Source organism: Myotis nattereri, assembly GCF_964212035.1.
Source record: "Myotis nattereri genome assembly, chromosome: 2".
NCBI classification, from domain to species: Eukaryota; Metazoa; Chordata; class Mammalia; order Chiroptera; family Vespertilionidae; genus Myotis; species Myotis nattereri.
Genome location: NC_138076.1, coordinates 211,971,618 through 211,989,774, shown reverse-complemented (window position 1 = coordinate 211,989,774; position 18,157 = coordinate 211,971,618). Strand labels below are relative to the sequence as shown.

The 18,157-nt window shown below is 43.0% G+C and overlaps 1 pseudogene across 1 annotated transcript; it reads left to right on the top strand.

Moving 5' to 3' along the window:
* The first annotated feature begins 2,839 nt into the window (after window positions 1–2,839).
* Window positions 2,840–3,277, top strand: LOC308514400 (ubiquitin-conjugating enzyme E2 D1-like; annotated as a pseudogene). Its single transcript has one exon. The product of its transcript is annotated as a ubiquitin-conjugating enzyme E2 D1-like (transcript).
* The last annotated feature ends 14,880 nt before the right edge of the window (window positions 3,278–18,157 follow it).

Below are 18,157 nucleotides of genomic sequence, written 5' to 3'. Positions count from 1 at the left end.
GGATGAATAAAGAAAATGAGGTATACTAGTAGCCCTAGCTGATTTGGCTCAGTGGATAGTGTCGGCCCAAGGACTGAAGGGTCCCAGGTTCAATTACAGTCAAGGGCATGTACCTCGGTTGCAGGCTAGATCCCTGGCACTGGTCAGAGTGCTGCGGGAAGCAACCAATCAATGTGTCTCTCTTACATTGATGTTTCTCTCTGTCTCTCCCCCTCCCTTGCACTCTCTCTAAAAATCAATAGAAAAATATCCTTGGGTGAGGATTCAACAACAACAACAACAAAAAAAACACAAAAGAAAGAAAAGAGAAAGAAAGAAAAGAAAATGAGGTACAGTCATATAATAGAACTAGAGGCCCGGTGCATGAGATTCATGCACTATGGGGGGGGGGTGGGTCCCTCAGCCAGGCCTGCTCCCTTTCACAGTCCGTGACCCCTTGGGGGGTGTCTGCCAGCTTAGGCCTGATCCTCTTGGGGATTGGACCTAAGCCAGCAGTCAGACATCCCTCTCACAGTCTGGGGCTCTCACAGTCCAGGACCCCTCACTCCTTACCGCCCACCGGCAGCAGAGGTGGGAGAGGCTCCTGCCACCGCTGCTGCTCTTGCCAGCTATGAGCCCAGCTTCTGGCTCAGTGGTGCTCCCCCTGTGGGAACGCACTGACCACCAGGAGGCAGCTCCTAAGTTGAACGTCTGCTCCCTGGTGGTTAGTGCGTGTCATAGTGACAGGTCATTCTGCCATTCGGTCGATGATGCTTTTATTATATAGGATATTAGTTTTAAAAAACGAAGGGCCTGGCCGCTGCTCAGTGGTTGAGTTTCGACTTATGAACCAGGAGGTCCCAGTTTGATTCCTGGTTGGAGCACATACCAGGTTGCAGGCTTGATCTCCAGTGGGGGTGGGGATAGGTGCAGAAGGCTGCTGATCAATGATTCTCTCTCATCATTGATGTTTCTGTCTCTCTCTCCCTCTCCCTTCCTCTCTGAAATAAATAAAAACGTGTTTTTTAAAAAAAGGAATGCTGTCACATGCTACAACATGGATGAAACTTGAGATTATGCTAAGTGAAATAGGCCAGTCACAAACAAAACAAAACAAATACTGTATGATTTTACTTGTATGAGGTATCTAAAGTAGTCAACTTCATAGATAGTAGCATAGTGGTTATCAGGGGTGTTATGATATGACACAGCAATTCCATGTTTGGGGTGTGTGTGGGAGGGGGGAATAAGGAGTTGTTTAATGGATACCGAGTTTCAGTCTTGCAAAATGAAAAAGTTTAAAACATTAGAGAGTCACTGCAAACAGTGAGTACAGGCATTTTCCAGTTTCCCAAAGTGAGCATATTCTCCTTCGTTTTTAGGAAAGACCTACAGTGTTTTTTATTCCTAGCATTTCCTTTTTTTAAAAAAAAAATATATTTTTATTGATTTCAGAGAGGAAGGGAGAGGGAGAGATAGAAACATCAGTGATAAGAGAATCATCGATCAGCTGTCTCCTGCACACACACCCCCTACTGGGGATAGAGCCGGCAGCCCCGCATGTGCCCTTGACCGGAATCAAACCTGGGACCCTTCAGTCTTCAGGCTGATGCTCTATCCACTGAGCCAAACCAGCTAGGGCTAGCATTTCCTTTTGATTGTTCCTTAGAGTTTCCATCTCTCTGCTTACATTACCCATCTAGTCTGGCATCTTGTCCACTTTTTCAATTAGAGCCCTTAGCATATGTCAGTTGTTTCAAATTCCTAGTCTGGTAATGCCAACATCTTTGCCATGTCTAAATCTGGTGCTGATATTTCCTCTGTCCAAGCCGTGCTGTCTTTTAGTATGCCTTGTAGTTTTACGAATGCCACTATGTAAAAGGAACTCAGGTAAGCAGGCCTTTCGTATGAGGCTTTATGTTTATCTGGCTTGGAGTGAGGCTGTGTTTACTGTTTACTGCAGCTATAGGTGTTAGGGGCTAAAATTTCTTCTGTGACCTGGTTTTTGTCTCCTCTGCTTTGTATTTCCCTAGAGACTTTTCAAATAAGGTCTGAGGTGTGCAGTTCTTTCTGTTGTAATCCCGTTATTATGCAGGGGCCTGAGGTGGCAGTAGGGGTTGGGGACGGGAAGCATTCTATAGTCCAATGACTAGATGTGAGTCTTCAGTGAGCCTCTGCCCCAGGGCTTTGCTGTTCACTGGTGTTTCCCAATTGCTGGGTACCCATCTCCCACCACACTCGCCTTAGCTGAGGCAGAAAGGCTAAAGGCTCTGGACTTGGGTACCTCCCTTCCCCCACAGGAATGGCTGCAGTAGGCTGAGTTGGGTATCTCCCTTCCCCAGGTCAGTTAGACTCTGGTTAAATAGTTTCTCTTGAAGGCAGGCCATGTTAAGGAGAACAGAATGCTTTGGGTGTATTTCCTTTTCTTTTCCAGGACTTGCTTTATTATATTTTTTATGTTTTCAGAGAGAAGGAGGGAGAGGGAGAGAGAGATAGAGACATCGATGAGACAGAATCATCAATTGGCCTCCCAACACCCCACACTGGGGACCGAGCCCGGAACCTGGGCACGTGCAGTGACCAGAATCGAACAGTGACCTTCTGATTCTTAGGTTGGTGCTCAACCACTGAGCCACGCCAGCCAGGCTCCAGAACTTATTTTAAATTTATTTTCAAAAATTCTATTATTGAAAAAGCGGAAACAAGAGTCTCGCCTGTGTCCCCACCTGCACACTCGCTCAGACACACACAGAACTGGCACAGGCGCCCAGAGCAAGCCAACCAGCGGCCACCCACGCCCCACCCTCCCAGTCCTGTAGCCACCCCCGCCGGTGGGTGTCCCTACCGTCCTCCCTGACCCATGGCGCTGAAGTGGATTCAGAAAGAATTAAATGATCTACAGCGTGACCCACCTGCTCACTGCTCCCCCGAACTGTGGGAGACCACTTGTTCCACTGGCAAGCAACTGTTATGGGGCCTCCTGATAGTGCATAGCATGGCGGAGTCTTGTTTCTCACTGTACATTTTCCGACAGACTGTCCTTTTAAACCACCAAAGATTGCTTTCACAACAAAGATGTATCATCTAAACATAAACAGTAATGGAAGTATTTGTCTTGATATCCTGAGGTCACAATGGTCATCAGCTCTGACTGTACAAAAGTTTTATTGTCCATATGTTCTCTACTTTGTGATCCTAATTCAGATGACCCCTTAGTACCAGATATTGCACAAATCTATAAAACAAAGAAAAATACAACAGACACGCAAGAGAATGGACTCAGAAATATGCAATGTAAAAAAAAATTCATATATACCAGAGTACTGTAAAATCTGTTTTTTTCAATATTAGCAGTAAATTGAGCACTGTTTTTTGTTTCATCGTATCATGAAATCCTTTGATTTTTATCCATTTTTAAATGTATTTCTGAAGCAAGACAGAACAAACTTCCAAAAATACCCTTAAGACTGTGATGAGTGCCCTGATTGGTTTGGCTCAGTAGATAGAGCATCAGCCTGCGGACTCAAGGGTCCCAGGTTCGATTCCAGTCAAGGGCATGTACCTTGGTTGTGGGCACATACCCAGTGGGGAGTGTACAGGAGGTGGCTGATCGATGTTTCTCTCTCATCGATGTTTCTAACTCTCTACCCCTCTCCCTTCCTCTGTAAAAAATCAATAAAATATACTTAAAAAAAAAAAAGACTGTGATGAGAGCATTTATCATTTTGTATGCATTGAGAAAGGCATTTATTATGGACTTTAAGATACTTGGACATCTGCATCTTTAGCTTACAAGATCTACAAACCATCTGAAAAGTAACCGAATTATTTTTTGCTGAAATTATGTGTTTTTACATGAGAAATACTGTATGTTATGTGTCGTTTTATAAATCTACTAGTGGCCCAATGCACGAAATTTGTGCAGGGGTAGGGGGTGTTCCTCAGCCCGGCCTGCAACCTCTCCAATCTGGGACCACTCAAAGGATATCCTACTGCCGGTTTACAGGGATCGGGCCTAAACCGGCAGTCGGACATCCCTCTCGCAATCTGGGACTGCTGGCTCCTAACTGCTCACCTGCCTGCCTGCCTGCCTACCTGATTGCCCCTAACCACTCTGCCTTCCAGCCTACTTGCCCCCAAATGCCCCCCCGCCAGCCTGATGACCCCCAACTGCCCCCCTGTTGGCCTGCGCACTCCAAACTGCCCCCCACTGTCCTGATCACCTCCAACTGACCCCCACTGATGGCCTGCTTGCCCCCAACTGGCCCCCTGCTTGTCTGCTTACCCCCAATGGCCCTGCCCCCCACCAGCCTGATCACCCACAACTGGCCTCCCCTCTTGGCCTCTAACTGCCTCTACCTCGGCCCTGCCACCATGGCTTTGTCCAGAAGAACGTCCGGAAGGTCTCCTGGAAGGTCTCCCAGTCTAATTAGCATATTACCCTTATATTAGTATAGATTCAGATTTCATTCTTTGTTAGCTCACTTTACAATTTGTATTTTTTTACTGTATAGACTAAATATATTCTACCTACATGTATGTCAACTCATTAATTTTTTTCCTGTGAACAGTATTGAAAAAAATTGAATAGCTGATAATTAAAGGAATTAACTGTCTGTCTCCCTTGTCTTAGAGTTTTCTGTGTAGATCAATTGCAGATTTCTTAAACCTGAATGATCTTTACACTGTAATTCTCAGTTTACTGATTATGGAGAAACACTTGTTTTGATTTTGTTATACCTGACTTAACTTTATTGCAATGTGAATTGCACTGCTAAGTAGGAAGATGTGTAACTTTTATTTGTTGTTATTCACATTTTATTTTTTTCTGTATAGGCAATATTATGACACCTTTTACAGATCTTAATGTAGCTTTTCCATATAAATAAAATGCTTTTTCCACACACAAAAAAAGTATATTCTCCTGTCCTGGCCAGTGTTCTCAGTGGTTAGAGCATTGGCCTACTCACTAAAAGGTCTTGTGTTTGATTCCCAATTAAGGGCATGTACCTGGGTTGCAGGTTCAATCCCCAGCCCTGGTTGCCTACCTGATTGCCCCTAACCACTCTGCCTTCCAGCCTGCTTGCCCCCAAATGCCTCCCCCCCACCCCCCCACCCCCGCCAGCCTGATCACCCCCAACTGCCCCCCTGCTGGCCTGTGGTGCATGTGGGAGGCAACCAATTGATGTGTCTCTCTCACATCAATGTTTTATCTCTCTCTCTCCCTTTCCCCCTTCCATTCTTATCTAAAAGCAATGGGAAAATATCCTCAGCCCTAACTGGTTTGGCTCAGTGGATAGAGCATCAGCCTGTGGACTGAAGGGTCCCAGGTTTGATTCCAGTCAAGGGCACGTGCCCGGGGTTGTGGGCTCAATCCCCAGTAGGGGCATGCAGGAGGCAGTTGTTCAATGATTCTCTCATCATTGAAGTTTCTATCTCTCTCCCCCTCTCCCTTCCTCTCTGAAATCAATTTATATATATGTATGTGTGTATGTGTGTATATGTGTGTGTGTGTGTGTGTGTGTGTGTGTGTGTATTCATCCATCCGGTTGAATTAAAAAATCCGGAGGATTAAAAAAAATTACATTGTCCTTATAATGGTCTATTTCAGAAGCTAGATCCGTATATTAAGTTTTTTGCAACAGAAATTCAGGTTCAGGATAGGATAATCATAGATAAAGCTGTATGTTCAAAATAGCTATTCCTTCCATTCCTCTTGCTAGAAGCACAAGGGGATTTTTCCTCATTCTTTACTGTGGGGACTTGGTGGGGCTCTTGGAGGTAAAATCCACATAACTATTGGGCTCCTCCCTAAGACTGGCCCCACCCAGAAAATTTTAACTCTCTAGCTTGTCTACACAAAGCCTCCCCCAATTCATCAATTAGTTTAAATTATCTTACCCTCATACTGGCTCTATCAATAGGTTCATTTCCTGAGATCTTTGCTCTTGGGTGAGTTGTGATTCTCTGTACCCACCTATCTCGCTAATTCTGCAGGCAGCAGTTTGCCCTATGATTTCTAATGGATCTAAGAAGAGTAACTGATGTTTAATTCATCCAGCTTTTTTCTTATGGGGATGGGAGTGTTGACTTCCAACCCCCTTACATGCCAGAGATGAAAACCTCAATCTCCTTTTTAGCAACCAATCAGTGAAGAGAGCAGGAAGATCTGCAGGCAAGGACTATTTGCACAAGGGCACCACTGGTCTTCTTTCTAAGGCTGGACCACGTGTTCAGACCAAAGGCCTTCCTGGCTGCCGTGTCAAAACAATGCAGACTCCCCTTCTCCAGGAAGCTGACAGGACCACCTAAGCTGGTCAGAATCCCTCTTCTAAATCCTGTGCAGACCTCTATCATTGCACTGTTGTCAGGAATTGGGAGTATCCCATCTCTCTTATTGGTCATCAGGTAAAAGCCAGAAGTCTAATGCCAGAATTGGTCCAAGGGAAAAGCACAAGCTTGAGCATAAATAGTTCTAAAATAGTTACCAAAATGAAGTATTCCAAGGCCTAAACAGCGGGCTGAGAACCAGGGAAAGTAAGACCATCACAGCAAACCAATAGGAGGGGGTCCACACAACTTCCCCGGGGGGACCACGTAGAGGGTGAAGTACCTACCTGCTCCCATCCTACATTTGGGATGGGGAGGGGGGGAGGGAAAGGAAAGGGTGGACACTTGCAAAACATAACGAAATTGTCTATCTCTGAGGCAGTCTGTGTACTGCTTGAGATCAGGGTGTCAGTTTTCTCAGAACACAGGGTTGGCACACAGCAGCCTCAGCAAGTACCTGACCGGAACTGATCCTTAGGAAGCCCAGTGCACAATATTGGGTAGCACAACGAATAACTGGTCAGCTTACAAGCTCTCGTATTGATTTATTCTGGCTCTCTCCTCCATGGAAAGTTAGAGAACAGGCTTCCCCAACTTACACAAGTGCTCCATCAAGGGGCACTTCCCGGGGGGGGGGGGGGGGAATGGACACATATGTAATACCCTTTGTAATACTTTAAGCAATAAAATAAAAAAAATAAAAAACAAAAAAAGAAAAGAAGGAGAAGGGAAGAAAACCTATAGTGAAAAGAAAGAATAAAAAAAGGAAAATAGAGAGGAAGTAAAGTTTATAACAAGTCCTTTCTACCAAGTATTAATAGATTTCCATACCATGAGAAATATGTTAAACTCAATTTTTATATGTGAAATTTAGGCACTAATAAATAATTCTTTACCTTAAAAAAAAGGGGGGGGGCACTTCAGCACTGAGGCAAGCATGAGAAGGTCCATCTTTCTTGGAATCGGATGATGAACAATTGAAGCAGGACAAGTGCAGAGCCCAGACAGAAAACACAGAGCTTGGGCTCATCTAAGCTGACTACTGGGAGGTCCCCAGGGACCAGCACTAGGCCATGCATATCACAGATGCCCTCGGAAACAGAGACCAAGGCCACAGCAGAGGTGTGCAACAGCCAACGGAGTTTAATCGAGGGTGTAAAAGTGGGGTGACCTTGCCTCTTCAGTTACTTTAACTTCTTTTTTCTTCAGGACGTGGGCAAGAAGGCCTGTTTTCTAACGAGGACCCAGAAATCAGTCTCCATCCCCAAGCTGTCTTATGTGGACTGGTTCAGACCTCTCTCACTCTGGTTGGCCTACAATCTATTTTCAAGCGTTTCCTTCCTTGAGGAGTCTTCTCACATGCATTTATGTTTTGAGGCACTGGATGTAAGGGAAGGCACCTTGGAATTAAGCTGCCTTCACACTAGTTGTTCCCTATGCCTAGAACACTCTTCCCCAGGTCTGCATGGCTAGCTCCCTCACCTCCTGTATCCTTCCAATCTTTCCTCAACTATTACCTTCTCAACAAGGCTGTATTGCAAACCGCTCCCTCTGCCAAGCCCACAGCACTCCTAATCTCCCTTACTTTGTTCCTTTTTATGGCTTTTATCAACATCTCTGTCTTTGAATATGATATGCCTAATTATATCATATAGCATAATATGCACTGACTGCATCTTAGTATTACTAGGATGTAAGCTCCATAAGAGCAGGAATTTTTATCTATTTTGTTCACTGAACTCCCAAGCACACAGAAACAGCACATAAAAGACACTCATTAAATGAATACACAAATATAAAGGGAAACCTGTGTTCAGATCCTGCCCTGTCACTTACTAGCCGGCTGTGTGCCTTAGGCAATTTGCTTCCCTGACAGCCTCAGTGTCTTCATCTATGTGATTGGGATCCGAGCACTCTCCTTACTAAATTTTGTATGTAAAGCGCCTGGCTGGGTGCTTGGCATTAACATAGTTGATAAATGGCCAGCCAGCTGACATAATTACTGTCCCTCTCAAAGTCTTTACCATTATAGTTACAAGTAAGTTACCCTTTACCTGGGCAATTAATGTGGTGAAGCCTTCAGGCCTGGGGCTGTGATGAAGGGATGAGGCCATGAGGGTGTAAAAAACTCAAAGATGTCAGGATTCTCTCTTTCCTGTACCAGCTGAGCTGGCTCAAGGAAAAGCTAGTCTCAGGCTTCCAGCAACCCCCACACTTCATTTACATAGCAGCAGATCTGGAACCAATCTTCTGATCTCATGAGAAATCTAACCCTCCTTTAACCTACTATACCACCTTTGACACCATCGATTTTCAAGGCCCTCTGACCACCAGGGATCAAGCCTGCAGCAGGAAAAGGGACTCAGAGCTCATCAGGACCTCACTGATGTGTGGTGAGGATCAGGCCACTACAGGCAAAGGACACTCCTCCTACTGCTTGGCACCTGTGGGATAAAAAGAAAATGCTAGGGAACAGGTTCCCCAATCAGAGGCTAGGGTCCCAGATTCTGGAGCCAGCCTGGGTTCAAGTTCTGCCTCCACTACTCAATAGTTGCAAACGCGTTGGTTTCCTAAAGTCTGCAAGCTTCAGTATGCTTAGCTGTAAAATGAAGCTATTAACAGTGCCCACTTCACTGGATTGAGATATGCTTATGAAGTGCCTTAGCACACTGCCTGGCACCCACCTACAATACTGATCATTTGCTCCCTCAGAGCCCTTTAAACACCAGGTGAGTGCTCTGGGACCACCTTGCCAGAGGTGGCTTTGCCAGTATGAACCATATAAACCAAGGCTGTAAGGTAGGAAGAGGTGAAATATAACCATGCCTTCAGGACTGCTCAACTCAGCCAGTCAGAGAGGAGACAGTTTTCTCTAAATTCTGAAATTTTAACTTCTAATCCTCTCTAAAAAACTGATTCTGCAGACTATAATCTTCAGCTGGTTGCCAGAACTTAACAGTGTTTATATGTGTTGTACATGTGTATAATAAGTCAAGAATTGCAATTTGTTTGTGTCTTCATTCACTCAAAAAATATTACCAAGACACCACTGTGCCCCTTGCCTTCTGCTAGGCCCCTGTAATGGGATACAGCCTCTGTTCTCAAGGAGCTCACATGTTGTGAGGGAGATGAACATGCAAACAATCCCAATAGGATTGGCACAGCTGTTTTTTCAATCTTCATCCAAGGATATGTTTTTATTGATGAGAGAGAGAGAGAGAGAGAGAGAGAGACAGAGAGAGACAGAGAGAGAGAGAGAGAGAGAGAGAGAGAGAGAGAGAGAGAGAGAGAAAGAGAGAGAGAGAAATAGAGATGTGAGGGAGAAACATCCATCAGTGCCTCTCATATGCACCCCAACTGAGGATCGAACCTGCAACCTAGGTATGTGCCCTGACCAGGAATTGAATCTGCAACCTGTTGGTGTATGGGTCAACGCTCCAACCAACTGAGCCACCTGGCCATGGCAGATTGGCACAGTATTTTGCCAGAAACATGCTGAGGGTACAATGCAAGTTTGGCAGAAGAGCAAAGAAGGGGAGCTTAGGACAAGCTTCTTAGAACTTCTGGGCTGTTTTGAAAGATGAGTAGAATGCAATAGGGAGGAAGGCAGAGGCAGAGGCCATGCACTTCTGCATTTAGTTCTGCTCAGCTGGATCTCTCAGCTGGGGAGGTCACTGGAGAGGCCAATCTGTGCAGGTTCTTGAATACAAAGGAGTGATCCACATATATGTGAAAACCAGGAGTTTGGACTTTATCCTGAAGGCTGTGAGGAGCCAATGCACAATTTATAATAAGCAAGGTAGAGCCTGGCATGCTACTAATTTAGTTTTAAAATTACTCATTCCATCCTAGTCGGTTAGACTCACTGGACAGAGCGTCGGCCTGCTGACTGAAGGATCCCAGGTTTGATTCCGGTCAAGGGCACATGCCTGGGTTATGGGCTCCATCCCCAGTAGAGGGTGTGCAGGAGGCAGCCAATCAATGATTCTCTCTCTCTCTCCCTCTCCCTTCCTCTCTGAAATCAATAAAAGTATATATAAAAATACTTAAAATAACTCATTTCTCAAGATAGAAACATACAGTACACATGCACTTAAAACAATTTATAGTGAAAAAATCTAGGACTCCCTCTCCTTCCTTTTCCCCAGCTATGCAGTTCCCCAGCCCAGAGGCCACACTGTTACCACTTGATTACTTCGTTAGTCTTCTAGTATTATTTCTTTTTTTAATTGATTTTAGAGAGAGAGGGAGGGAGAGAGGGAGAGAAAAAAAATCAATGTGAGAGAGAAACATTAATCGATTGCCTCTCCTTTGTACCCAAGCAGGGATCGAACCCAAAACCTGGGTATGTGCCCTGACTGGAAATCTAACCAGCGACCTTTCTTTCTTTTTTTTTTTTTATCTTCCTAATTTGTTTTTATTTATTTATTATTGTCTAAAGATTTACATATGTCTTCTTTTTCCCTAATTGACCCTTCCAACACCCCCCCCCCCCACAGCCATTCCCACCCCACCGCTCCAGTGCCTATGTCCATTGGATATGCTAATATGCATGCATACAAGTCCTTTGATTGCTCTCTAACCACCCCGCCCCTACCATTTGTCTCTGACCAGGGACCTTTCTTTTCTTTTTCTTTTTTTAATTGTTTTATTGCTTAAAGTATTACGAAGAGTATTACATATGTCTCCTTTTTTCCCCGCCCTTAACAATCTCCCAGCCTCCCCTACCCCCCAGTGTCTGATGTCCATTGGTTATGCTTATATGCATGCATACAAGTCCTTCGGTTGATCACTTACGGCGTCCCCCCGCACCCCCCCCCCCCGCCCCTCAACCCTCCCCGGCTTTCCCGCTGTAGTTTGACAGTCTGTTCGAGGCAGCTCTGCCTGTGTATCTATTTTTGTTCATAAGTTTATAATGGTCTTTATTATCCATGAGTGAGATCATGTGGTGTTTTTCCTTCATTGACTGGCTTATTTCACTTAGCATAATGCTCTCCAGTTCCATCCATGCCATTGAAAATGGTAAGAGTTCCTTCTTTTTTACAGCAGCGTAGTATTCCATCATGTATATGTACCACAGTTTTCTAATTCATCCATCTACTGATGGGCACTTAGGCTATTTCCAGATCTTAGCTATGGTGAATTGTGCTGCTATGAACATACGGGTGCATATATCCTTTCTGATTGGTGTTTCTGGTTTCTTGGGATATATTCCTAGAAGTGAGATCACACGGTCAAATGGGAGTTCCATTTTTAGTTTTCTGAGGAAACTCCATACTGTCTTCCATAGTGGCTGCACCAGTCTGCATTCCCACCAGCAGTGCACGAGTGTTCCTTTTTCTCCACATCCTCTCCAGCACTTGTCGTTTGTTGATTTGTTGATGACAGCCATTCTGACAGGTGTGAGATGGTGCCTCATTGTTGTTTTGATTTGCATCTCTCAGATGATTAGTGACTTTGAGCAAGTTTTCATGTCTCTTGGCTTTCTCAATGTCCTCTTTTGAAAGGTGTCTATTTAGGTCCTTTGCCCATTTTTTGATTGGATTGTTTATCTTCCTTTTGTTAAGTTGTATGAGTTCCCTATAAATTTTGGAGATTAGGCCCTTATCAGATATAACATTGGCAAATATGTTTTCCCACGCAGTGGGCTTTCTTATTGTTTTGTTGATGGTTTCTTTTGCTGTGCAGAAGCTTTTTATTTTGATGTAGTCCCATTTGTTTATTTTCTCTTTAGTTTCCACTGCCCTAGGAGCTGTATCGGTGAAGAAATTGCTTCGCCATATGTCTGAGATTTTGTTGCCTTTGGATTCTTCTAGTATTTTTATGGTTTCCCGTCATACATTTAAGTCCTTTATCCATTTTGAGTTTATTTTTTGTGTATGGTGTAAGTTGGTGGTCTAGTTTCATTTTCTTGTATGTATCCGTCCAATTTTCCCAACACCATTTATTGAAGAGACTATCTTGACTCCACTGTATGTTCTTGCCTCCTTTGTCAAATATTAATTGAGCATATTGGTTCGGGCCAATTTCTGGGCTCTCTATTCTATTCCATTGATCTATATGTCTGTTCTTGTGCCAATACCAGGCAGTTTTGAGAACAGTGGCTTTGTAATACAGCTTGATATCTGGTATTGAGATCCCACCTACTTTGTTCTTTCTCAGGATCGCTGCAGCTATTCGAGGTCTATTTTTATTCCAGATGAATTTTTGGAGAGTACGTTCTAGGCCTGTGAAATATGCTGTTGGTATTTTAATGGGAAGTGCATTGAATTTATAGATTGCTTTGGGAAGTATGGACATTTTAATGATGTTGATTCTACCAATCCAAGAACATGGTATGTTCTTCCATCTGTTTATGTCTTCCTCTATCTCTTTTTTCAATGTTCTATAGTTTTCTGAGTAGAGGTCTTTTACCTCCTTAGTTAAGTTTATTCCTAGGTAGCTTAATTTTTTTGGTGTGATGGTAAATGGGATTGGTTTTTTTAGTCTCTCTTTCTATAAGTTCACTATTGGTGTATAGAAATGCCATAGATTTCTTGGTGTTAATTTTGTATCCTGCTACATTGCCGAATTCATTTATTAAGTCTAATAGTTTTTTGATGGAGTCTTTAGGGTTTTTTTATGTATAATATCATGTCATCTGCAAATAAGGACAGTTTTACTTCTTCTTTTCCAATTTGGATGCCTTTTATTTCTTCTTCTTGTCTAATTGCAATGGCTAATACTTCCAGTACTATATCGAACAGGAGTGGTGAGAGTGGGCATCCCTGTCTTGTTCCTGTTCTTAGGGGAAATGGTGTTAGTTTTTGTCCATTGATTATGTTGGCTGTGGGTTTGTCATATATGGCTTTTATTATGTTGAGGTATGATCCTTCTATTCCCACCTTGCTGAGAGTTTTTATCAAAAATGGGTGTTGGATGTTGTCAAATGCTTTTTCTGCATCAATTGATATGACTATGTGGTTTTTTTCTTTCGATTTGTTTATGTGATGCATCACGTTTATTGATTTTCGGATATTGTACCATCCTTGCATCCCTGGGATAAATCCTACTTGGTCATGGTGTATGATCTTTCTGATGTACTGCTGGATCCGATTTGCTAGGATTTTGTTGAGGATTTTGGCATCTATGTTCATGAGGGATATTGGCCTGTAATTCTCTTTCATTGTGTTGTCTTTACCTGGTTTTGTTATTAGGGTGATGCTGGCTTCATAGAATGAGCTTGGAAGTGTTCCTTCCTCTTGGATTTTTTGTAGTAGTCTGAGGAGGACAGGTTTTAGTTCTTCCTTGAATGTTTGGTAAAACTCCCCTGTGAAGCCATCTGGTCCTGGGCTTTTGTTTGCTGGAAGCTTTTTGATGATTGCTTCAATTTCTTCCATAGTTATTGGCCTGTTGAGATTTTTAGATTCTTCCTGATTGAGTTTTGGAATGTTATATTTTTCTAGGAATATGTCCATTTCCTCCAGGTTGTCTAATTTGTTGGAGTAGAGTTGTCCATAGTATTGTTTAACAATCATTTGTATTTCTGTGGGGTCTGTTGTTATTTTGCCTCTATCATTTCTGATTTTGTTTATTTGGGTCCTCTCTCTTTGCTTCTTGGTGAGCCTGGCTAGAGGTTCATCAATCTTCTTTATTCTTTCAAAGAACCAGCTCTTGGTTTCATGGATTTTCTGTATTGCTTTTTGGTCTCTATGTCATTTATTTCTGCTCTAATCTTTATTATCTCCTTCCTCCTGCTCACTCTGGGCTTTTCTTGTTGCTCTCTTTCAAATTCTTTGAGTTGTAGAGTTAGATGATTTACTACCATTTTTTCTTGTTTTTTTGAGATAGGCCTGTAGAGCTATAAAATTCCCTCTCAGGAATGCTTTCATTGTGTCCCAAAGGTTTTGGATTGTTGTGTTTTCATTGTCATTAGTTTCCAGGATGTTTTTAATTTCTTCTTTGATCTCATTGGTAACCCAATCAATATTTAATAACATGCTATTCAGCTTCCAAGTGTTTGAGTATTTGGGGTTGTTTTTATTGTAGTTTATTTATAATATTATGCCATCGTGGTCTGAGAAGATGCTTGGTATGATTTCGATCTTCTTGAATTTGGGGAGACTTTGTTTGTGACCCAATATGTGGTCTATTTTTGAATATGTCCCATGAGCCCTTAAGAAGAATGTATATTCCGTGGCTTTGGGGTGAAGTGTTCTGAAGATGTCAATTAAGTCCATCTGACCTAGTGAGTCATTTAGGATTTCTGTTTCTTTGCTGATTGTTTGTCTAGAGGATTTATCCAGTGATGTCAGTGGTGTATTAAAGTCCCCTACTATGATTGTATTGTTGTCCATCTCTCCTTTGATATCTTCCAGGAGTTTTTTTTTATGTATTTGAGTGCTCCTGCATGGGTGCATATATGTTTACCAGGGTTATATCTTCTTGTTGTATTGATCCCTTTAGTATTATGAAGTGGCCTTCCTTATCTCTTGTTATGGCCTTCACTTTGAGGTCTATTCTGTCTGATATAAGTATTGCTACCCCAGCTTTTTTTTCATTTCCATTTGCATGAAAGATATTTTTCCATCCCTTCACTTTCAGTCTGTGTGAGTCCCTTCTAATGAGGTGGGTCTCTCGTAGACAGCAAATGTATGGGTCATGTTTTTTTTATCCATTCAGCCACTCGATGTCTTTTGGTTGGAGCATTTAGTCCATTTACATTTAAAGTTATTATTGAAAAGTACTTGTTTGTAGCCATTTCTTTTTTTGTGTGGTTGTTTTCTTTCTGAGCTTTTTATTTCTTCTTTTTACACCAGTCCCTTTAACATTTCTTGCATTGCTGGCTTGGTGGTGATAAACTCCCTTTGCCTTTTTTTTGTCTGTGAAGCTTCTTATTTCCCCTTCAATTTTGAATGATAGTCTTGCTGGATAGAGTATTCTTGGATTCAGTCCTTTGCTTTGCATCACTTTGTAAATTTCTGTCCATTCTTTTCTGGCCTGATGTGTTTCTGTTGAGAAATCATTTGATAATCTAATGGGAGATCCCTTGAATGTAACTTTCCGTCTCTCTCTTGCAGCCTTTAAGATTCTCTGTCCTAAACATTTGCCATGGTAATTATGATGTGTCTTGGTGTGGGTCTATTCGGGTTCACCTTGTTTTGGACTCTCTGTGCTTGTGTGATTTTTTCTTCCCCACTTCTGGGAAGTTTTCATATTATTTCTTCAAATAGGTTTTCTAACCCTTGTTCCTCTTTCTGTTGTTCTGGCACCCCTATTATTCATATGTTGTTTCGTTTCATGTTGTCCCATAGCTCCCTTAGCTCTCCTCTTGTCTTTTAATTTTTTTCTCCAATTGCTGTTCAGTTTGGGTGTGTTTTGTTTCCCTGTCTTCTAATTCACTAATTTGGTCCTCCGCTTCTCCTAGTCTACTGTTGAAACTTTCAATGGTGTTTTTTATTGCAGCTATATCACTCTTCATTTCTTCTTGGTTCTTACATAATTTATTGGTTTTTTTCATCTGTTTCTTCTTGCTTCTTGCATAAATTGTTGATTTTTTCCTCCATTCGGTTTATGCACTCTAGGACCCTTAATCTGAATTCTTTTTCTGTAATGTTGCATGCCTCTGTATCACTTAGCTACTTTTCTGGCGAGTCCTCCTTTTCTTTCCTTTGTCTACCCATGTTTGATCGTACCGCCATATTTAGATGTTGAGTCATTCAGTGGCTGCTCCTTGGGTGGCAGTGGCTCCTCGAGCTGCAGTTGCTCCTTGGGCGGTTGTGGTAGCAGCTGCTCCTCAGTTGGTAGCAGCTCCTCTGATGGGTGCTGTTCACAATTGTGGTGGCTCCTCTGGCTGGTGGGAGGAGGCTTCACACACAGCTGCTGTTCCTCAGACAGAGGGTGTGGTGATCAGGAGGCTGCTGTTCCTTGGATGGGGGCGGACTACACAAGCAGCTGCTACTCCTTTGAATTGTTACTTTTAATCTCTTAAGCGGCCTCAGGGCAAGGTGTTTTCTAATAGGGTGTGTCAACTGTCTTCCCCCCAGGCAAGGCAGATGTCTATGTGGCTGTGTGAGGGAATGACTGAGCTGAGGAGACTTGGGGTGTCTGCCTTCTGAGCTCTGTCCCCCGAGTCCCCAGTGCTGGCTTCTGCTCTCACAGCTCCAGTCCACTGCACCCTCCCTCTGCCAGAGCACAAGGTGGGTGGCTCCACAGGGAATGTTTGTGCCTTGGCCCTTTAAGAGGGTGCCTGAACTTACAGTTGCCACTCCCTGGTAGACAGCACCCCACTGCTTTTCACAGCTTGATGTTATGTGGATACCTTCCTCAGTTTGGTGCTCTCTGCTGGGGAGCCCAGCTCCGGGATTAGATCCCAGAATTCTCAGTGGCACCTCCCCCCCTCCACTACCGGCTGAGATATTTCTCTGGGACTTCAGTTCCCCTCTGTGGGTCACGTCTCTGCCCCTTCTACCAGTCTCAATGCCGGCTCCACCTTTGATCCTTGGGTATCGGGGTTCTCTCCTGTGAGTTTTCCGTTGATTATTCAGGAAGCCTTCTCGTACATCAGTTGTAATTCCAGCTTGTTCCTGGGAGCATGACCATGCAACATCCTCCTACTCTGCCGCCATTTTTAATCTCCTGGCAGGGACCTTTCTTGATGCATGGGACAGAGCTCAACCAACTGAGCCCCACTGGCCAGGGCCTATTATTCCTTCTTCTATCACATTTATAGTCTTATAATGATTTTGGCTGAAATGGTGTGGAATCACATGCAGTTGTCTGAAAATTTTATCCCAATGAAGTAAAGGAAACATTATAAAATATTAGTTCTGAAAGGGGGCATTCAGTCTGATGGGACTGAAAATCTCTGATACACACACACACACACACACACACACATATACACTTCCTAAAACTTGCTTTTCTCATTTAACAATAAGACTTAGAAGATTTGCATATGTAGTATGGATGTACCTTGGTTTATTTAAATGTTTACTACTAATAAACCTATAGGTTATTTCTAATTTTCTGTTGTTAGAAACAATGAATGTAATGAAATCTCCCCAATTACATCTTTGTGTACACATCCAAGTACTTCTCCAGGAGTAGATACCCAGAAGCTAAGCCACTAAATCAAGAGTAGATTAATTTTAACTTTTAAAGGGTACTGCTGGCCCTAGTGGGGGAGGGGGGCATGCCTCAGTCAGTTGGAGCATCATCCCATACACCAAAAGGTTGTGGGCTCGATTTCCAGTCAGGGCACATCACTAAGTTGCTTGTTCATTCCCCAGTTGGGTGCATATAGGAAGCAACTGATCAATGTTTCTCCCTTATATTGATGTTTCTCTCTCTCTCTCTTTCTCAAAAAACATATCCTCGGGTGAGGATTAAAAAATAATAAAAGGCACTGCTGAGTTTCTTTCTAAAAAGGCATACCGAGCCCAACCAACATGGGTCAGTGGTTGAGTGTTGACTTATGAACCAGGAGGTCACGGTTCGATTTCCATCAGGGCACATGCCCAGATTGTGGGTTCCATCCCTGGTGGGTGTGCAGGAGGTGTGCAGGAGGCAGCCTATCAATGATTCTCTCTCATCATTGATGTTTTTCTTTCTCCCCCTTCTTCTCTGAAATCAATAAAAATATATTTAAAACATAATAATTAAAAAAGGCATATTGACAAAAACTTCCTCTAACAATTTATAATAATAACCATTTCCCACATCTTTCCCAACACTTAAGTTTTTCTTTTTTTTTTTTTTTTTTTTTAATATATTTTATTGATTTTTTACAGAGAGGAAGGGAGAGAGATAGAGAGCTAGAAACATCGATGAGAGAGAAACATCGATCAGCTGCCTCCTGCACATCTCC